The sequence below is a fragment of the Haliotis rufescens genome, unplaced genomic scaffold (genome assembly GCF_023055435.1).
Source record: "Haliotis rufescens isolate VD_foot unplaced genomic scaffold, xgHalRufe1.0.p SCAF_13, whole genome shotgun sequence".
NCBI lineage: Eukaryota > Metazoa > Mollusca > Gastropoda > Lepetellida > Haliotidae > Haliotis > Haliotis rufescens.
Window position 1 is genome coordinate 35,344,233 of NW_025963813.1, and position 21,561 is coordinate 35,365,793.

At 43.2% G+C, this 21,561-nt stretch overlaps 1 long non-coding RNA gene across 2 annotated transcripts; it reads right to left on the reverse strand.

Moving 5' to 3' along the window:
* Positions 1-9,672: 9,672 nt before the first annotated feature.
* Positions 9,673-21,530, reverse strand: LOC124151588. 2 transcript variants are annotated; one of them, XR_007220442.1, is made up of 5 exons: positions 21,416-21,530; positions 15,003-15,084; positions 14,214-14,328; positions 12,182-12,268; positions 9,673-11,806 (listed from the first exon to the last, which is right to left on the reverse strand). It is a non-coding gene; the product is annotated as an uncharacterized LOC124151588 (long non-coding RNA). The 2 variants fall into 2 exon arrangements; XR_007220441.1 differs by lacking the exon at positions 21,416-21,530 and adding an exon at positions 15,239-15,476.
* Positions 21,531-21,561: the final 31 nt, after the last annotated feature.

Sequence of the window (21,561 nt, forward strand, 5' to 3'; positions counted from 1 at the left end):
TCGACCCCCAAATCACGTGACTGCCAATGATGTCACATGATGAGTGTTGTCCTGTCTCGTGATGACGTTTGACTCATCTGCTAAAGAACAAGATGGAGTCTGGATTACTAACACTTTAGGGTTCTAATCGAAGTTACGTAACAGATTGCGTCCCCCGATGTCGGGCATGGTTGCTAATAATATAAATCACTGGATTGTATGGCGTAGACTCGAGTGTTCACAGGTGGTTGTTGTATAGCTGGAATATTGCTGAGTGCGGCGTGACAACATAAACAAACTGAATGAGTTGATAGATTGGTGTTGTTTGAAAGACCTGTTTGTCCAAATATCTCCCTGAAGCCTTGCCTTTAATCTCATTAATCAATATTTATTCTAAAATGAATTTTGAAATTTTTCGGTTGTCATTGGTCAATCACATGTATCAAATAACAGTGACAATCTATGATTGAAACAGCAGATGTAACGGCTACATCACCCGGTAGGTAATCTGTACTTCAAGTGAGGTCATATAGGGTGATATAGGGTTTACCATTGCGTTCATGATTATTGAGACGTATATATTGCGACGGGTCGTGTGTGTGTGTGTGTGTTTGTGTGTGTTTGTGTGTGTGTGTGTGTGTGTGTGTGTGTGTGTGTGTGTGTGTGTGTGTGTGTGTGTGTGTGTGTGTGTGTGTGTGTGTGTGTGTGCGCGCGCGCGCGCGCGTGTGTGTGTGTGTGTGTGTGTGTGTGTGTGTGTGTGTGTGTGTGTGTGTGTGTGTGTGTGTGTGTGTGTGTGTGTGTGTGTCGGTGTCTGTCTGTCTGTCTGTCTGTCTGTCTCTGCCTGTACTAGTCCACACTAATGCCGGTTCACTAGTGCTGGCTCACTGAGATACCATGCCATAGTTACTAACCTACATACCGGGGCCGACCTGTCCTTGTTTTAACCTCCTTTGTCGAGCGCCAAGCAGGATATACGTACCGTTGTGAAACGTCCTTTGGTATGACCCACTTTCTGCTCTCCGGGAAGACGTTCTACCCACTACATCATAGATGCGATTTGTCTGTAGGCATTCTTACATAGTTTTATGTACACTACTAGCTTACTACACTTTTCGAAGAAAACATCACAGAAATTACCAAAGAGAATGTATTTGAAGTTTTACTTACATCAGGGAGCTAGACAATTGGCGAATTTCTTTAGAAGACTGTGACGTCATATCTGCTTCACAAAGAGTGAGTGAGTGAGTTCGGTTTTACGCCGCTTTTAGCAATATTCCAGCAATATCACGGCGGGGGACACCAGAAATGGGCTTCACACATCGTACCCATGTCGGGAATCGAACCCGGGTCTTCGGCGTGACAAGCGAACGCTTTAACCACTAGTTTACCCGACCTCACCGCATCACAAAGAGCGATGTGACGTCATAATAGTGACGACAGGTCTCGAACAAATCCCAACAAGGGGTGCACACTTCATTCGAGATAAGGTACAAATTCACATTTGATGCATCAGTGACAGATTATGTCGATGCAATTCCCCATATTGACTTGCACCGTACGTTCCCATCATTGTTCAGTTGATCAATTGCCTTGCCGTTGCATGTGTCTGTAATGGGTGTCACGAGTGCGACTCGATACCTTTTCTTGAACACCTTGTATCTTTATTGATTTATTGTATTTTTTCAAGACTCCTTATAGGGACGAATTAGCATTAAATAGTTAATGGCCAGTGAAGGACTGTAATATGACAAGGGCACACACAGAATCATACTTCCACTGATTACAACCTTAGGTTCTCTTTCGTCCCATGTTTAACATTCATTTGATAGACGTCCACCTGTTATTGATACGCGAATATTCCCCTTACTCCATGGATTCAAAATGCTGGGAACACATCAAAATAGTTAATGACATGCTATCAACTGTTTTGGAACATTGACATGAACATGCTACCACATCGTGTAAATGTGACAACATCACGCCATGTAAACCGAGCCTAACACGTTCTTATATGTGACATGGGCACAGGTTGTCCAAGTCGATTATTCGATTTGCAGAGCGTCACTTGGACAAACCTATGATTGTGGGTTCGAATCCCGGTTCGCCCCGATTATTTTCTAGGTTTGTCAGCACCATACCCGTGCTCGTGGGGCTCACCGAAGACGTAAACGTCTGACACCTGCACCACTTCGGGCTTTCCTCCCACATTAAACTGACACGCCGTGATATAACTGGAATACTGTTAAAAGCGTCGTTACACCCAACTCACTCACTCGTCGGTTACTAGGTATTTACACGCATGAGAGCACCGATCTTCTTGTGGACACATGTTCATTCGTATATCACGCATGTCAGTGCATATTATATAGGCGTTGGTGTTTCAGGTGACTCATCACGCTGAAGATCCGGTTTAGATTCCTCACAAGGGCATGCTATGTGAAAGCTATCTTTGGTGTGAATCTATTGTTTAAGTGCTGAAGCAGCGTAAATCTCTATTTACTCACTCACTCACTCACTCACTCACTCTACCACTCACTCACCCACTCACTCACTCTACCACTCACTCACGCACTGACTCTACCACCCACTCACCCACTCACTCACTCTACCACTCACTCACCCACTGACTCTACCACTCTCTCACTCTACCACTCACTCACTCACTCACACACTCACTCACTCACTCACACACCATCTGTCTGTGCTTCGTAGAATTGTGATAATACCTCCAGTATGAACTATTGCAGCCATCACCTGTGATGATAAACATTCAAACTTAAGTACATGGCCCTTATTCGCCGAGTTTGTTTACGGTGAGGGTGTGTGCTACACAGTTTATGAAACATATGAATATTTAACTTAACAGTGACATTTCACACCGTAACATGTATAATTCCTAAATAGGATATGTCGAATATGTATGAATAGTTATGTGACGTTCTACGGCAAAAAATGTAGTTATAACTAACACTTGTTTACACTCCACACATGCGTTTGGATGTCCTCATTTGATGCCTTTATTTTTATAAAGTTACCTTCCAGTATTAACGTACCCTCAAGACTTAGTTTCAGCTTAGACGTGAAAATGGAGAATGTATTGTGGTGAATGTTATATTACATATTTGCTCTGCTCATTGTACCAATCCGACTATACCATGAGCATGTGTTTATGAATCACTATCAACAAGTGATGAAACCAGGTGATGAAATGTTAGCGTATCCTGCCCCACTGGTGGCGGGGAGACTAATGCTGTCCCTGTCAGCAAAAAATATGATTTCTTCTTCACTGTGAGTTGAACATTCACAAACAAACATAATTTTGAGTAACATATAAACTGTCGATTTGCCACAATAAAAACTACAGCGAGGAAACGTGACTTTAAGTATCACTTAACATACTGTTAGGCTTAGGGAGAGATTGCCATAACGTTAAATATTGAATAACATTTACGTTGATAATGTATAATTATGAGTATTTGAAGCCTTACATTACTTAACACTGACACGGATATGCACCCCGTGATCTTCCTGGTTCCTTCAGTGTCAACGCCAGCACCCTGGCAACATTGTGTATGTGCATCTATTATGAACACTACACAATATGCATACCTCATGGGCACTCAATTCCTCAGGATTGACTGCGTCCCTGTAAAACGCTAGTGAAATGTTTATCTAAGTCACGATACCTTACATGCTTTCAAAACATTCACTAAACATTCCCCGGAAACCTGATCCACTCTCTTGAAAAGCTACGTTGAGAAACTAGCTGACAAGCTAGTGTTTGGGGCCCAGTAGAGGTGGGTGACCTGAGCCATGAGTGAGTGTTTGGGGCCTAATAGAGGGGCGTCACCTGAGCCTTGAGTGCGTGTTTTTGGCCAAGTAGAGGGTGTGGGGGTGGGGTGGGGTGTGTGTGTGTGGGGGGGGGTTGGGGGGGGGTGGGGGGGTGGGGGGTGATCTGATCCTTGATCTTGGCCCTGTAGAATAGAGTGATCTGACCCTTGACTGAGCGTGTTGGGCCCTGTAGAATAGAGTGATCTGACCCTTGACTGAGCGTGTTGGGCCCTGTAGAAGAGAGTGATCTGACCCTCGACTGACCGTGTTGAGCCCTGTAGAATTGAGTGATCTGACCCTTGACTGAGCGTGTTGGACCCTGTAGAATTGAGTGATCTGACCCTTGACTGAGCGTGTTGGGCCATGTAGAAGAGAGTGTTCTGACCCTTGACTGAGCGTGTTGGGCCCTGTAGAATTGAGTGATCTGACCCTTGACTGAGCGTGTTGGGCCCTGTAGAAGAGAGTGTTCTGACCCTTGACTGAGCGTGTTGGGCCTGTAGAATTGAGTGATCTGACCCTTGACTGAGCGTGTTGGGCCCTGTAGAATAGAGTGATCTGACCCTTGACTGAGCGTGTTGGGCCCTGTAGAATTGAGTGATCTGACCCTTGACTGAGTGTGTTGGGCCCTGTAGAAGAGAGTGATCTGACCCTTGACTGAGCGTGTTGGGCCCTGTAAAAGAGAGTGTTCTGACCCTTGACTGAGCGTGTTGGGCCCTGTAGAATGGAGTGATCTGATCCTTGACTGAGCGTGTTGAGCCCTGTAGAATGGAGTGATCTGACCCTTGACTAAGCGTGTTGGGCCCTGTAGAATGGAGTGATCTGACCCTTGACTGAGCGTGTTGGGCCCTGTAGAATTGAGTGATCTGACCCTTGACTGAGCGTGGTTGGCCCTGTAGAAGAGAGTGTTCTGACCCTTGACTGAGCGTGTTGGGCCTGTAGAATTGAGTGATCTAACCCTTGACTGAGCGTGTTGGGCCCTGTAGAAGAGAGTGATCTGACCCTTGACTGAGCGTGTTGGGCCCTGTAGAATTGAGTGATCTGACCCTTGACTGAGCGTGTTGGGCCCTGTAGAATGGAGTGATCTGACCCTTGACTGAGCGTGTTGGGCCCTGTTGAATGGAGTGATCTGACCCTTGACTGAGCGTGTTGGGCCCTGTAGAAGAGAGTGTTCTGACCCTTGACTGAGCGTGTTGGGCCCTGTAGAATTGAGTGATCTGACCCTTGACTGAGCGTGTTGGGCCCTGTAGAAGAGAGTGTTCTGACCCTTGACTGAGCGTGTTGGGCCCTGTAGAATGGAGTGACCTGATCCTTGACTGAGCGCGTTGAGCCCTGTAGAATGGAGTGATCTGACCCTTGACTGTGTTGGGCCTTGTAGAACAGAGTGTTCTGACCCTTGACTGAGCGTGTTGGGCCCTGTAGAAGAGAGTGTTCTGACCCTTGACTGAGCGTGTTGGGCCCTGTAGAAGAGAGTGTTCTGACCCTTGACTGAGCGTGTTGGGCCCTGTAGAAGAGAGTGTTCTGACCCTTGACTGAGCGTGTTGGGCCCTGTAGAAGAGATTGTTCTGACCCTTGACTGAGCGTGTTGGGCCCTGTAGAATTGAGTGATCTGACCCTTGACTGAGCGTGTTGGGCCCTGTAGAAGAGAGTGATCTGACTCTTGACTGAGCGTGTTGGGCCCTGTAGAAGAGAGTGATCTGACCCTTGACTGAGCGTGTTGGGCCTTGTAGAAGAGAGTGATCTGACCCTTGACTGAGCGTGTTGGGCCCTGTAGAAGAGAGTGTTCTGACCCTTGACTGAGCGTGTTGGGCCCTGTAGAAGAGAGTGTTCTGACCCTTGACTGAGCGTGTTGGGCCCTGTAGAAGAGAGTGTTCTGACCCTTGACTGAGCGTGTTGGGCCCTGTAGAATTGAGTAATCTAACCCTTGACTGAGCGTGTTGGGCCCTGTAGAAGAGAGTGATCTGACCCTTGACTGAGCGTATTGGGCCCTGTAGAATTGAGTGATCTGACCCTTGACTGAGCGTGTTGGGCCCTGTAGAATGGAGTGTTCTGACCCTTGACTGAGCGTGTTGGGCCCTGTAGAAGAGAGTGTTCTGACCCTTGACTGAGCGTGTTTGGCCCTGTAGAAGAGAGTGATCTGACCCTTGACTGAGCGTGTTGGGCCCTGTAGAAGAGAGTGTTCTGACCCTTGACTGAGCGTGTTGGGCCCTGTAGAAGAGAGTGTTCTGACCCTTGACTGAGCGTGTTGGGCCCTGTAGAAGAGAGTGTTCTGACCCTTGACTGAGCGTGTTGGGCCCTGTAGAAGAGAGTGTTCTGACCCTTGACTGAGCGTGTTGGGCCCTGTAGAATGGAGTGATCTGACCCTTGACTGAGCGTGTTGGGCCCTGTAGAAGAGAGTGATCTGACTCTTGACTGAGCGTGTTGGGCCCTGTAGAAGAGAGTGATCTGACCCTTGACTGAGCGTGTTGGGCCTTGTAGAAGAGAGTGATCTGACCCTTGACTGAGCGTGTTGGGCCCTGTAGAAGAGAGTGTTCTGACCCTTGACTGAGCGTGTTGGGCCCTGTAGAAGAGAGTGTTCTGACCCTTGACTGAGCGTGTTGGGCCCTGTAGAAGAGAGTGTTCTGACCCTTGACTGAGCGTGTTGGGCCCTGTAGAATTGAGTAATCTAACCCTTGACTGAGCGTGTTGGGCCCTGTAGAAGAGAGTGATCTGACCCTTGACTGAGCGTGTTGGGCCCTGTAGAATTGAGTGATCTGACCCTTGACTGAGCGTGTTGGGCCCTGTAGAATGGAGTGTTCTGACCCTTGACTGAGCGTGTTGGGCCCTGTAGAAGAGAGTGTTCTGACCCTTGACTGAGCGTGTTTGGCCCTGTAGAAGAGAGTGATCTGACACTTGACTGAGCGTGTTGGGCCCTGTAGAAGAGAGTGTTCTGACCCTTGACTGAGCGTGTTGGGCCCTGTAGAATGGAGTGATCTGACCCTTGACTGAGCGTGTTGGGCCCTGTAGAATTGAGTGATCTGACCCTTGACTGAGCGTGTTGGGCCCTGTAGAATGGAGTGTTCTGACCCTTGACTGAGCGTGTTGGGCCCTGTAGAAGAGAGTGTTCTGACCCTTGACTGAGCGTGTTTGGCCCTGTAGAAGAGAGTGATCTGACCCTTGACTGAGCGTGTTGGGCCCTGTAGAAGAGAGTGTTCTGACCCTTGACTGAGCGTGTTGGGCCCTGTAGAATGGAGAGATCTGACCCTTGACTGAGCGTGTTGGGCCCTGTAGAATTGAGTGATCTGACCCTTGACTGAGCGTGTTGGGCCCTGTAGAATAGAATTATCTGACCCTTGACTGAGCGTGTTGGGCCCTGTAGAATGGAGTGATCTGACCCTTGACTGAGCGTGTTGGGCCCTGTAGAATTGAGTGATCTGACCCTTGACTGAGCATGTTGGGCCCTGTAGAAGAGAGTGATCTGACCCTTGACTGAGCGTGTTGGGCCCTGTAGAATTGAGTGATCTAACCCTTGACTGAGCGTGTTGGGCCCTGTAGAATGGAGTGATCTGATCCTTGACTGAGCATGTTTGACCCTGTAGAAGAGAGTGTTCTGACCCTTGACTGAGCGTGTTGGGCCCTGTAGAATGGAGTGATCTGACCCTTGACTGAGCGTGTTGGGCCCTGTAGAAGAGAGTGATCTGACCCTTGACTGAGCGTGTTGGGCCCTGTAGAATAGAATTATCTGACCCTTGACTGAGCGTGTTGGGCCCTGTAGAATGGAGTGATCTGACCCTTGACTGAACGTGTTGAGCCCTGTAGAAGAGAGTGATCTGACACTTGACTGAGCGTGTTGGGCCCTGTAGAATTGAGTGATCTGACCCTTGACTGAGCGTGTTGGGCCCTGTAGAAGAGAGTGATCTGACCCTTGACTGAGCGTGTTGGGCCCTGTAGAAGAGAGTGATCTGACCCTTGACTGAGCGTGTTGGGCCCTGTAGAATAGAATTATCTGACCCTTGACTGAGCGTGTTGGGCCCTGTAGAATGGAGTGATCTGACCCTTGACTGAACGTGTTGAGCCCTGTAGAAGAGAGTGATCTGACACTTGACTGAGCGTGTTGGGCCCTGTAGAATTGAGTGATCTGACCCTTGACTGAGCGTGTTGGGCCCTGTAGAAGAGAGTGATCTGACCCTTGACTGAGCGTGTTGGGCCCTGTAGAATTGAGTGATCTAACCCTTGACTGAGTGTTTTTGGCCTAGTAGTCACCTTCACCTCTAGAGTGAATGTTAAAGGGATTGATTTGAGCCTGCTCCAATGGGTTGCAAATGGATGCTGACATAAAAGTGAGTGAGTGAGTATTATTTTTCGCCGCTTTAAGCAATATTCCAGCAATACGGCAGGGGAGACCAATTATGGGCTTCACACATAGGGGAATCGAGCCAGAGTCTTCGGCGTGACGAGCGAACGCTTTAACCACTAGGCTACCCCACTGCCGGCTCACATTAAGGTGAGTGAGTATTGTTTTACGCCGCCTTTAGCAATATCCCAGCAATATCACGGCCGGGGACACCAGAAATGGGCTTCACACATTGTACCCATGTCGGGAATCGAACCCGGGCCTTCGTCGGGACGAGCGAACGCTTTAACAAGTAGGCTACCAGGCCGTCAATTGCTCACATTATAAATGAGAAGATAATGTGATGTTGAGCGGTAGTTTTTGTTGTGCCTCCACACATTCCATTTTGTGTTCCTGATAAAGGTGGCCATGGAATACTTATTTGTCATCAGTTGTTGGGAAAATATTCCTGTCACACATTCCGTCCCCACCTTCCCTCCTCTCACCAGAATATCGAATGTTCGGTACCTCACATAAACCTGTGAGCCATTTCATAAGTCAGAGTTTGTGAGTTCATAGTGAGTGAGTTGGGTTTAACGCCGCTTTTAACAGTATTCCAGTTATATCTCGGCGTGTCAGCTTAATGTGGGAGGAAAGTCCGAAAGGTGCAGGTCTCAGACGTTTATAATTACCACTTCGGTGAAACCCACGAGACGGGAATGGTGCTGACAAACCTAGAAACATAATCGGGGTGAACCGGGATTCGAACCCACAATCATGGGTTTCTTGCGTGCCCAAGTGACGCAACTCTGCACAGCGAATCGCGGCGCCTTAGACGACTGGGCCACCACTGCCCCTTGTGAGTCCATAAATATGATCCATATATGTAGAACTGGCTGCTTTATGTTGTGAATATTAGCAAAATAGTCGAATTCCCTCTTATATCGCAGAACAGATCATATTGTACGTATGGAATGCCAAAAATGGAATTGAAAATCATCATTCGCTATTGCTAGATTACACTCTATATGTAAGCAGGTTGCCCAGTCTCACTCTGTCAGTAGGTATGCTGAGTACAACATAGAGGAAGATCGAAGTAGGAAAGGCAGGGTTGAAGATACGAGAGAAGATACAACTTACAGGACGATCTCACAGAGACAGGCACAGTGATGGATATGGATGGAGAGCATGCTGCGTCCAGCTCTGTGGATGATCGGAGAAAGATGTGAAGAGGGGAAGGTGGGAAGGTGAGGCATGTATCTTGAGAATGTGCTGGAGTACCACCTCATGATCATGAGGAGGCGTTGGAAGCAAATGATGACAGAGGAAATATCGGAAATGTGGGGAGCTAGGTCGAAGTGGATGATGAGACAAATTTTGATGGCATGATGCTTTTGTTTTACAGATAATGGGCATAATGATACCATACAGAATGTGACCTGCTGCACATAATCTACATATAATCTGTACAAATCCATAGGACATTTGGATACAAATTCTGTTTTAAATATCCTGAAGTTGTGATGTGTACTGACAAGAGAAAACAAGAATAGTTTTGTTGCAACTTTTTACTCTCATATAGAAGCAAATCACTACAAATTTTAGAAAAAATGACAATAAAGGCACACACGGCCGAACAGAAGTTTTTGAGCATTGTTATTTCTCTTTGAATACACTCTCTCAAAGACAAAAGATGAAGTTGGCGTTTTATTTAATAACGATTTTTTCTCCTTGAAACAAACATGATACTTGCTTCAGTATCTCGCCGGAAAAGAAGAAACATATTACCAGGATAAAAAAGGAAGTCTCTGAACACTTATACATGTAACAACATGAATATGACAGAATTAGAGAACCTCCTACAAGCACCGAAGGAATGCGAATTATCTGTCCCGAGTCAATTAAATTGGTAAACTCTGAGCCTTAATCGTTGTTCTATACAATACCAATATAGTCTTTTTCTGAAAAAAAAATTGACAAAATGAGTATGTGTTTCCTTACGGACAAAATCGTCATGACGTCATTAACAATAGCGTCATCTTCCATTATCAGCAAGAGTTCGTTCATGTCACGCCATCAAGAAACCAACGGACTACTTGTATTTTCTTTAATGCTAAGTGAGTAATATTTTCGCCTATATCTACATGTATGTTGTTTCAACAACTATGAAGCACACATATTTCTAACGGAAGCCTTTATAACTGCTGTAATTTCCTCGGCTTTAATTATTTTAACAGAGATGATTTATCCTATTGATTGGATTAATAAACAGAAACATTTCGGAAAACATTTGTTGACAAGATATATTTATGTTTTTCTTTAAGATTTTCTTAAGATCTCGGCATAGATGATGTATGAAAGCACCCGACATGATAAACATGATTAATAATGTCAAAATGGAAATGACAATTTCTACTCCTGCTACTTGTGTATTTTCGACTCTCTAGGCTTTCTTAAATCTACTTAAAAATATTCGCTGTAAGCTTCAACCATCCTTGAAACCTTTGGCCTCAAAGTTTCAATTCCAACCGTTCAGTTACATATGTATTACTATGTATTATCTGAAACTGAAATCAAACACATCTCATATGATAGGAAACATAACTAAATGGATTCACCTCAACGAGTGAGTGGGTTTGGTTCAACGCAGCTCTAATTTCATGTACGGCGTGTAGGACCTTTTCCATATTGTGGAAACCCACGAGCATGAGAATATTGCTGACAAACCTACAACGGTACCATAATCAGGGTGAACTGTGATTCGAACCCACGATCGATATGTTCTGCTAAGTCTTCGGGAACGTGTATCTCCAGAGCAAATTGTGACTCCTTAGATTACTGGGTCATGCGTGCTCTCATTTCCCTCAAATAGCGAGTCTGGACCGGACAAACCACTGATCATCACGAGCATCGATCTAGGCAACTGGAATATCATGTTATGCACCAGCCATGTCCGCGGTCCCGTTAGTCGCCTCCGAAGACTAGCAGGGGTTGCTGAAATCCAGTTTTAGCCCTGTGTACGGCGCATTAACGTTGTTTACATACTTATACGCAAGTGAACATACTTTTAGACATGCTACAATACATCATAACTTCAAGTTTGTTAATTGAAAAGAACGTACCTCGCCACAGATCCAGAGCAGCTTTTTATAACCATTTTAAGAGTCAACATAAAACAATCTATCGCAATAATAATTCGACAACTTAACATCGCCTTAGAAAGGAAGGAAGTTCCCAATAAGTCGAAATATCGGAGAACCGTCTCCCACAAAGTTGACCATGTATCGTCGTATCATCCCTGGTCGCCATGGTGACCACACTGATGCTGGAGGGGCGCCTCCAGCAAGTAGTACGTTGTACACAACCCAGCAGCAGTTCTCCTTCTTTGGGTCAAAGTTACGAGTTGTAAGGACAGATTCCCAGAAATCTTTCATTCTCTGCAGATCCAATCTTTCTGAAGGTATTTCAAATTCATGATTATAAGTGTACTCCATGGATTGTATGTCCTCTTCCAAACTTGCACCATTCGATGGCTCAATGCCATGCAGAGTGAAAACCTTTGCTTTTTTAAAGTCTTTCCCATGACGTGGCCACCAACTTATGTATGTCCCATCGTTGAGAAGCAGAGACACATGACCACCTATCTGAAAATTCTGTCTTGGCAACCATATGTAGACTCTATGTACGCTGGAAATAAAGGTAGGGTGGCTGAAATCGCCTGATGAAGTGTGTAATGCAATGGACAGTAAATGAGACACATGAAGCATCTTCAATAAATCAATGAACATGTATATCGCTGACAAAGCTGTTTATGATGGATATGCTTTGCTGCTGAGACCGGTATCGGGGTGAACACCTTGTAGATGTAGATGTTGTATTTGCCTCAAACATCAACACGTTTAGTAACATCTTTGGATACAGTTTTTCCCGCAATCAAGATGTCAGTACAAATGTATTGTCGGGAAAGAATATTCAAAATGTACCATCGTATATGAACGGTTGATTTGACGTCGTCATGAGACCTTTATTGTTGCCTAGGTTACCAGACCAAACAGGACCTACCTTGCACTTGATGCCATTATCGTCTTTGGGGGCGTGACTGTGCTTTACCTTAACACCAAGTTGGAACCAGAATCTACAAAAACTTTCCTGTAACATATAAGCTAAGTTAGTCATGCCCAGTTACCATGACAGTTGTATTATGTTATTGCATGTAAACAAATAACATGTTTATGTGTCGTGTATAGTGGTCCTTTGTCTTGTAGGAATATATTTGTGTAACCAAATTTCTCGAACTCTATAACACGCTCTAATTTCAATTGGGAATCTTTGGGGAGAAAATCAGCCCAATGAAGTACCCTCGTGTGCCCAACAAGTGAACAAGCATGCCGGTGCGCAACACATAAATTATAGGTATCCTCAGAATTTGTAAACGTATCAATCCTGATATTACAAGTTCTTCAGCAAGTTCATTAATAAATTGAGTGGGACAGTTCCTTACATGTTTAAATGACCATGTTGCAACGTAAAGGTGACAGAATCATTCCCATATTCAACAGCAATTCTAACTATAGCATTAATATGTGTTTATGAATCACTGTCAAGGAGTCTTCACGAAAGGTGAGTATATCGTGCCCTGCGATGGTACAATCGGTGGCAACTGGTACATAAGGTACAATAGGGAATTGTATCCAACATCATTTCAAAGGAAGGTTTAAGATACATATATCTTCTGCACGCGGTCCAAGTGGTATATATATGGCATGGCAGCATTGGCTCGTCATCATGGTAGTGTGTTAGAATAAAAACGTTTGTTTCTAGTGTACCTCTAGTACTGCCGTTTCCTCCAACGTCAACGCTGTGGATCATGAGACTACAGCCAAATCCGGATTCGGTGTATTCGTACAATTGGTATGATTCATCCTGTTAGTGGCGAGATACGTTGACTATACCTTCTGTTGGGTATTGAAATATACAGCCTGTTAGGCCAGGTTTTGCAGTGTGTTGATCAATGGGCGTTTTGAAGACATAACAGAGATCTGGCAACACGAATAAAGCATGACGTAGACGCAAGAAATACGTTAAATCTGATTCCATTGATCCTTTGTATTCCATGTCTCATAGCTCATAAAGGGGGCACACCAACATTATCCTGATTCGCATTTTGTGTGACATTGAGTACTCGCTTTTTATCCTCTACACGTCCAAACCGTGTTGAAACGTAATGTCCGACCATAAGGCATTACGGGATGGTTACGACCCCTTTTGGAAACCATACCATGTGTTATTGGTAACGAACGTTCTCTTGAAATGTGCATTCGACATTATCACTAAAAAAATCAAAATCACCAAGTTAATGATTTCAAAGCTAGTGTTTTGGGACGATAACTATCCTGTATTAGGAATAAGCACTCGTCAAGACTCACTAAATACAAAGTTTATTTACCCTTCAAAGGATATTTACCCTTCAAAACACACTCGAGGGATAACCTTCACGTAGCCATGGCCAGAAATAGTCTTTGGTATCATCCAAATTAGTTCCATATTAGACCATATTTCTGTTCTACAAAAGTAAACTACACGTACAGTAAACTACAATTAAGAATATATCAACTGGACACAATTGTATTGGATTTCTGGAATCAAGTATGTGCTCCCGTAATCATATGCATTCCCTACATGTGTTAATAGCCTCTGTTTCCAAGAATGATATAACAGGTCCTGTTCCAAGATAGATATAACAGGTCCTGTTTCAAGATAGATATAACAGGTCCTGTTTCAAGATAGATATAACAGGTTGATACAACACCAGAATGCATATGCTAACTAGCAATGCTGGTAGACCGACCTGTGTAACTGAAACAGCACCAGCAACTTCCAAACCATATCCACTGACGCTTGCGGGTGCACACGAGGAGTACATTACAGGAGTATTTTGTCAAAACTGACAAATATAATAATAACAGTATGTGTAGTTATATTGTGCTGGACTCCAAACAGAAGGTGTATGCTCAAGGAGCTAACATTATTATTTGTGTCAATGGATCAGGGTACGGTGTACTCGAGTTTCATTCTCAACAAAATGTGTTCTTACTATTGCTTTGGACTCTTCCCTGGCTGCTCCCCGACTGAGGCGGTCATATGGCCAGAGTGGTTGTCACCAGTGGCTATGTTACCAACATTGCCCTTGTTCTCGATGCGCGTTTCTCCTGAAAAGCATGTTATACACTATACTTTGGGATTACGACTGGTTTGTTTGCGTGGTCGTTTGTTTGAGTGTCCAGCTATATGACGGTGACCTGTAGATAATTAAGTCCCGACCAAACGAACCAGTGCTCGATATCATCAAGTTTGAGTTCAAACAATCCGATCCATTTAGTCGCCTCTCAGGATGTGCACATGGACATGGGTGCACATACTCTTAAAATACACACGAACGTGTAAACATCAAAGAGACAAATATATAGATGGCAAGGTATATGCATCAGATTAACAACACATCTAACATACAGGGGCGGTCGGGTAGCCTAGTGGTTAAAGCGTTCTGTATGTTAGAGTGAGTGAGTGTGGTTTTACGCCGCTTTTAACAATATTCCAGCAATATCACAACGGGGAACACCTACCAATGTCGGGAAACGAACCCGGGTCTTCGGCATGACGAGCTAACGCTTTAACCACTTGGCTACCCGACCGCCCCCGGAGAGAACATAAGCACGCGTTTTGGTATTACACAATGTGAATACAGCTGTTTGTTTATTAAACGGGTGATCTCTTCACGGGCAAGTAATAAATATTATTACATGAGAGTGTGTAATTGTGTTTAAGGACATCAAGTGATCATATTAGTACACCATATTAATAAATTACGTTAAGAAGTAATTACCCTCTTTGTGTGAACTATTAACATTCACATCGATGCACAGCTCCTTTTCTTTCCCTGGTTTAGCACCCATTTACTTTGATATCTGGTAAAGGAAAGCAAAGATAGGAAACACCGAACAGTTTTGTCGTTTTGTGTCTGCAACATCGTGCTGGAATCATACTCCGCAATCATATATTTTCAAGACATTTCTACATATATAAATATTCCACCCTACGTGAAACATTTAGAAAACCTACCGTATGTATTTGTCATACAGAATGATTCCCAAGGATTACAGATCGCCATCTATAAGCTCCGACAACAACGTCATATATGCGTCAGTCTTTTCATACTGGAATACCCTAGTCCTTGTAAATACATTATGATGTATACACTATATCATAAAGACTGAGATAGACACAGTCCGTCAGGGCTCTTCTCACCTAATTGTAGTGTAACAACCGTCATGGCCAGACAAGCTGTTAATAAAACCAAACGTGAATAGGACAGTTCACGTGGTATAGTAAACAGAACTTCTGCTTGATTTCCTGTCCGCGTCATACAACAATATGGGAAAAGAAGTTACTTTTTCTTACCCTTCCTAGCGCTTGGCATTAAGGGGATAAAATAAGGACTGTGTCCAAATGGGTTGAATAATCGGACAAAACAGATTACATTGAGTGAAAAGCAAAATAGCGGTGACAATGACATAAGTGGACCACGCAGACCCACACACATACATACACACGAGTCTGTACATAAATAAAATAATTTTGAGCCCCATTTCACCTCACCAGATGGAACAATGACATCAAACACTAATGATTCAGAATTGCCAACTATGGGTGTAGTATAAGGAGTATAAAACAAAAAGACTATCAATACAGTAAAGTACGTTTATAACGAACACGCTTATAACGAACTGGCGGATGTAACGAACTGATTTTTTTGTCCCGACTATTTGCTATATATGCTGTATATATGCTTATAACAAACTACGGTTATAACAAACTAAAGTTAGTGGTCCCTTTGAGTTCGTTATAACCGTAGTTAACTGTATGTATCAGGGCACTGATACAGGTGTCCCGGTGGTTTTAGGGTTTTACAGTTGCGTCACTTGACTGCGAAAATTTCTCGAATTTTAGGAGATACAAAAAAAACGCAGCAGTCAAAGCGGTGTTTAACTAAACTAGCTCACTGCTTATTTTTATTTATTCGTGAGTGGGTTTTGCTAACGCCAATGGCGATACATGCCTCGCCTCTCTCGTGACACTCCCTGTCAGTTGATAAGTTTCGTCTTTCCTGTGAAATATATGGGGATAATGTATTTCAGACTACGATTCATTTTAAGCGTTTTCTTTAAGACACAAATTAATCATGTCACAGATACAACGCTAAACAATAAAAGACAGCTGCTCTGAAAATATCTGTCAGCTCAACCCAAGTATCGTGTGAAGGTCATAACACGACATGCTAGGGATTGTAAGACATGAGGAAAGCGAACTGAGGGAACGGAAGACCGAGGTCAAGATCGAGGGCGAAGTCCGATGTTTTCATTCCGAGTGTCTTACGATTCCAAACTGAGGAGGAGAGATTAAACTAGTGATCAAAACGATCAAAATATGTCATAATGAATTGAGGAATTATTTCAAATATCGAGCATAAACAAATACTGGATGCTTTGTCTCCTTCACAAAGAAACAAAACAACAAACACTTAAAGTCGGTGATCGACGCCGCTCTGGAGGCCCAAGTGCAACAGCTCCAGCCCAGGACAGATTAGTGAGAACGATGGCATTAAGAAATGGGTTGCCACACATATAAAGGACGACATGCAACTTGTGTAGGAGTACATGCCCATATGTCGTGAGATCGTCTGCACAGATGACATTTGCGTGCACGACGTCCACGTGTCATCCCACAATAATGAGCGTTTATGGACGTTAACGTCGTACAGCATGATTGTTTTGGAGTGGATCATAATATTGTGGGATGGTATCAGAATGACTGGACGAACTGCGCTCCATATAGTGCATGGTAGAGTCACGGGTCAATGCGTTCTGCACATCACTGTACCGCTTGTGCATGTCATGCTATTGCCAGCACTCATGACCTTTCCCCCATTGAACACGTCAGGGACGTCATTGGCAGACGTGTACGTCAACGTCACAATGCACCCCCCACTCTTAATGAACTTGACGTTGACTGCAACATGCAAATTTCGAATTTGACCCCCGACCTCTTTAACGAACTAGAGCGCCACCATCTCATCACACAAACCATTAAAACCCATTAGATCTTATCGCCCACCCCCCGTAGATATGATCATAGTATTTCCATCTACCAATACCATATAAATCGGAATACATGTCTTATTGATTCCAACTATTCCCTATTTTTCTAAACATATTTTATTTTAAGAAATATTATTTCGGATATGACAGGTTAATGTATTGGATTTAGATGTTTGTCAAAATTCATGTCTAAGAGATAGAACCTATTGTATGTCACTTAGCCCTATAATAATCCTTTGTGATCTCGTGCCAATCTTTAGGACTGTGTACCCGTGTTGTCCAGACATATCATACTGTGAAGAATGTAAAAGAAGTCACGGGTGATACACCAGGATAAGGTTGTACTGCACATAAATTCCCGGGTATCCATGGCTGCTTACATAAGGGGAGCGACTCATGTAGATTGTACGGGGATTGCTAGGTGATGATCGCGATTGCTACATGTCCATGAGGATTCCTAGATGATAATACGGTTTGTTATATGTGCACGTGGATTGCTAAACGATAATACGGATTGCTAAATGCACACGTGGATTGTTAGATGATAATACGGATTGTAACATGTACACGTGGATTGCTAGATGATATTACAGATTGTTACATGTACACGTGGATTGCTAGATAATATTACAGATTGTTACATGTACACGTTGATTGCTAGATGATATTACAGATTGTTACATGTACACGTGGATTGCTAGATTATTATTCGGATTGTCACATGTACACGTGGATTGCTAGATGATAATACAGATTGTTACACGTACACGTGGATTGCTAGATTATTATTCGGATTGTTACATGTACACGTAGATTGCTAGATGATATTACAGATTGTTACATGTACACGTTGATTGCTAGATGATATTACAGATTGTTACATGTACACGTAGATTGCTAGCTGATAATACAGATTGTTACATGTACACGTAGATTGCTAGCTGATAATACAGATTGTTACATGTACACGTAGATTGCTAGCTGATAATACAGATTGTTACATGTACACGTGGATTGCTAGATGTAAATACATATTGTTACATGTACACGTGGATTGCTAGATGATACTGCAGATTGTTACATGTACACGTGGATTGCTAGATGATAATACAGATTGTTACATGTACACGTGGATTGCTAGCTGATAATACAGATTGTTACATGTACACGTGGATTGCTAGCTGATAATACAGATTGTTACATGTACACGTGGATTGCTGGATGATAATACAGATTGTTACATGTACACGTGGATTGCAAGATGATACTGCAGATTGTTACATGTACACGTGGATTGCTAGATGATAATTCAGATTGTTACATGTACACGTGGATTGCTAGATGATAATCCAAAGTGTTCATGTACACGTGGATTGCTAGATGATAATACAGATTAATACATGTACACGTGGATTGCTAGATGATAATACAGATTAATGCATGTGCACGTGAATTGCTAGATGATATTTCGGATTGTTACATGTACACGTGGATTGCTAGATGATGATACGGATTGTTGCATGTACACGTGGATTGCTAGCTGATAATGCATATTGTTGCATGTACACGTGGATTGCTAGACGATAATACAGATTAATACATGTGCACGTGGATTGCTAGATGATAATTCAGATTGTTACATGTGCAAGTGGATTGCTAGATGATGATACGGATTGTTGCATGTACACGTGGATTGCTAGATGATAATTCAGATTGTTACATGTACACGTGGATTGCTAGATGATAATCCAAAGTGTTCATGTACACGTGGATTGCTAGCTGATAATGCATATTGTTGCATGTACACGTGGATTGCTAGACGATAATACAGATTAAAACATGTGCACGTGGATTGCTAGATGATAATTCAGATTGTTACATGTGCAAGTGGATTGCTAGATGATGATACGGATTGTTGCATGTACACGTGGATTGCTAGCTGATAATGCATATTGTTGCATGTACACGTGGATTGCTAGACGATAATACAGATTAATACATGTGCACGTGGATTGCTAGATGATAATTCAGATTGTTACATGTGCAAGTGGATTGCTAGATGATGATACGGATTGTTGCATGTACACGTGGATTGCTAGCTGATAATACAGATTGTTGAATGTACACGTGGCTTGCCAGATGATAATACGGAATGTAACATGTACACGTGGATTGCTTATGTAAATACAGATTGTTACATGTGCAAGTGAATTGCTGATGTTAATCCGAATTGGTACATGTGTCTCGTGGATTGATAGATGATACTCCGGTTATTACATATGCACGTGGATTGCTAGTTGATAATTCGGACTTTTACATGTGCTCGTGGCTTGATAGATGATGATCTTGGGTGTTACATGTTCCGGTGGATTGCTAAATAACCATCTGGGTTGTGCCATATGCACGTGGATTGCAAAATGATCACCTGGATTGTTACATATGCACATGGACAGCTTGATTATAACATACATTGCTACATATGAACACATTTTGCTTTTTGTCTTGATTCTGACAAGTGCACGTTGATTTGTAGATGATCATCTGGATTGTTACATGCACAGATGGACTGCAATCAATGCAGGTGGACTGTTCGTTAAAATATCGACCTAATGTTTGGTGTGCGTGTAAAATGTAATATGTGCATTTGGATTCTGACGTGTGTAAAAGGGGTATTGCATCTACATGTGGATTGTTGGTAGTGCAGTGTGTATATGGATTACGATGGTTGCTAAAGGACTGCAACTGGAGGAGACAAGCCAGGCTCACTTACTCACTCAACTGGTCTTTCTAAATGGTGGATCCTCATGATATCTCCGGGGAGCCTGTGGTCTAAGGCGTCGTAAGTAACTGCGTGGTGATGCGTCCTATAATGAGATGTGCCAGAAACCTATGATTATGGGTTTGAATCCTGGTTCACACTGATTATTTTCTTGGTTTATCAGCATCAAACCCGCGTTCACTTTGAATCTTCTTGCTGACCCCGCGCCGTTATTCAACTGATCTAATATTAAATGGCGCTAGACCCAACTCACTCACTCTACACAAAGTACTCGAATGCTAACCCTGAGTCTGCCACATTGGTATTCGACAAACGGAGTGCTTAAGGGACAGAATGCCGTCCATTAACAACAGATAAAGGAACCAAGAACAAAGTGCATCCACTTTTCCTAATGGATGCCTCACTTTGCAGTTGAATAAAATACAACATACATGTACATCACGCACACAAATACACTTCACTTCACACTTTCGAATTCTGTGGACAATTCCCCTTTTCTGTGATATCACCCACTGTCATTTTAGGCATAGGAAAATTACTGCAAATGACCTCTGAAAGATAGGTACATCGTAAATGTCGCCATTTTACACATTACTAAATCACCATTCACGGCGTTATTTACAGCATGTTTCGAAATCTAAATTTCGGATATTTACTCGGAGAAATCATGTTAAAAATAGCATATTAGTGGTCTGTATCTGTCTTTCATCAAAGCACCAATGATCATTCCAAAACGTCGCCGATAATCCTAGAATCGTTTAGAATGTTTTGGGAAATACACGATCGCCGTAGTGAACCTCCAGATCTCCGCCATAGTGGATAGTGTTTCGATATATGTCCCTCAGTCATCCAGAGGGGTAAATTAGAAACGTAATGTATATGAATTATATTTGTATTTATTGTTTCCACTGTCAATTGACAACCTAACATGCTTGTCACTCCCTTAACTTCTCTTCAATCGTTTGTACTGTCATGCAATGATCTGTTACAACTGTTTCATATTATCTGATTGCACTGTTTCATAAGCTAGGGGCCATGTAGGGCGCCCAGGTAAATGACACTGTAGCACGTTGTAACTGTGCCAAAGTTGCAATCTTTTCTAATCTATTTGTTTCCTGGTTTTACAGAAAATAAACGTGATTCACTATTGTATATAGTCAATACTGATATCACTGTTCAACCAAACGATATGACAAATCAGGGTGCCGTGGTACAAAGCGATCTTAGCGCTAAGGTGATTGTAACTCCCATACCTTAACATAGACTTACGACAGTCGTTAGCGCTAAGGTTGTTTTGTACAACGGCACCCTGACATATATACAACAATAGAGGCTGGGAAGTGAAGTCGTAAAGATATTTACCTCTCTTTAATCCAAATCTGTCTGGAAACGAGAACGAGTGTTGATGACAGTTCTTAACACACGACACGCACGCGACATTCACGAGACTACACGCAACTACAGATGCTGTGCAGTAAACCCAAACATTTCCTTGTAACGAAACAATG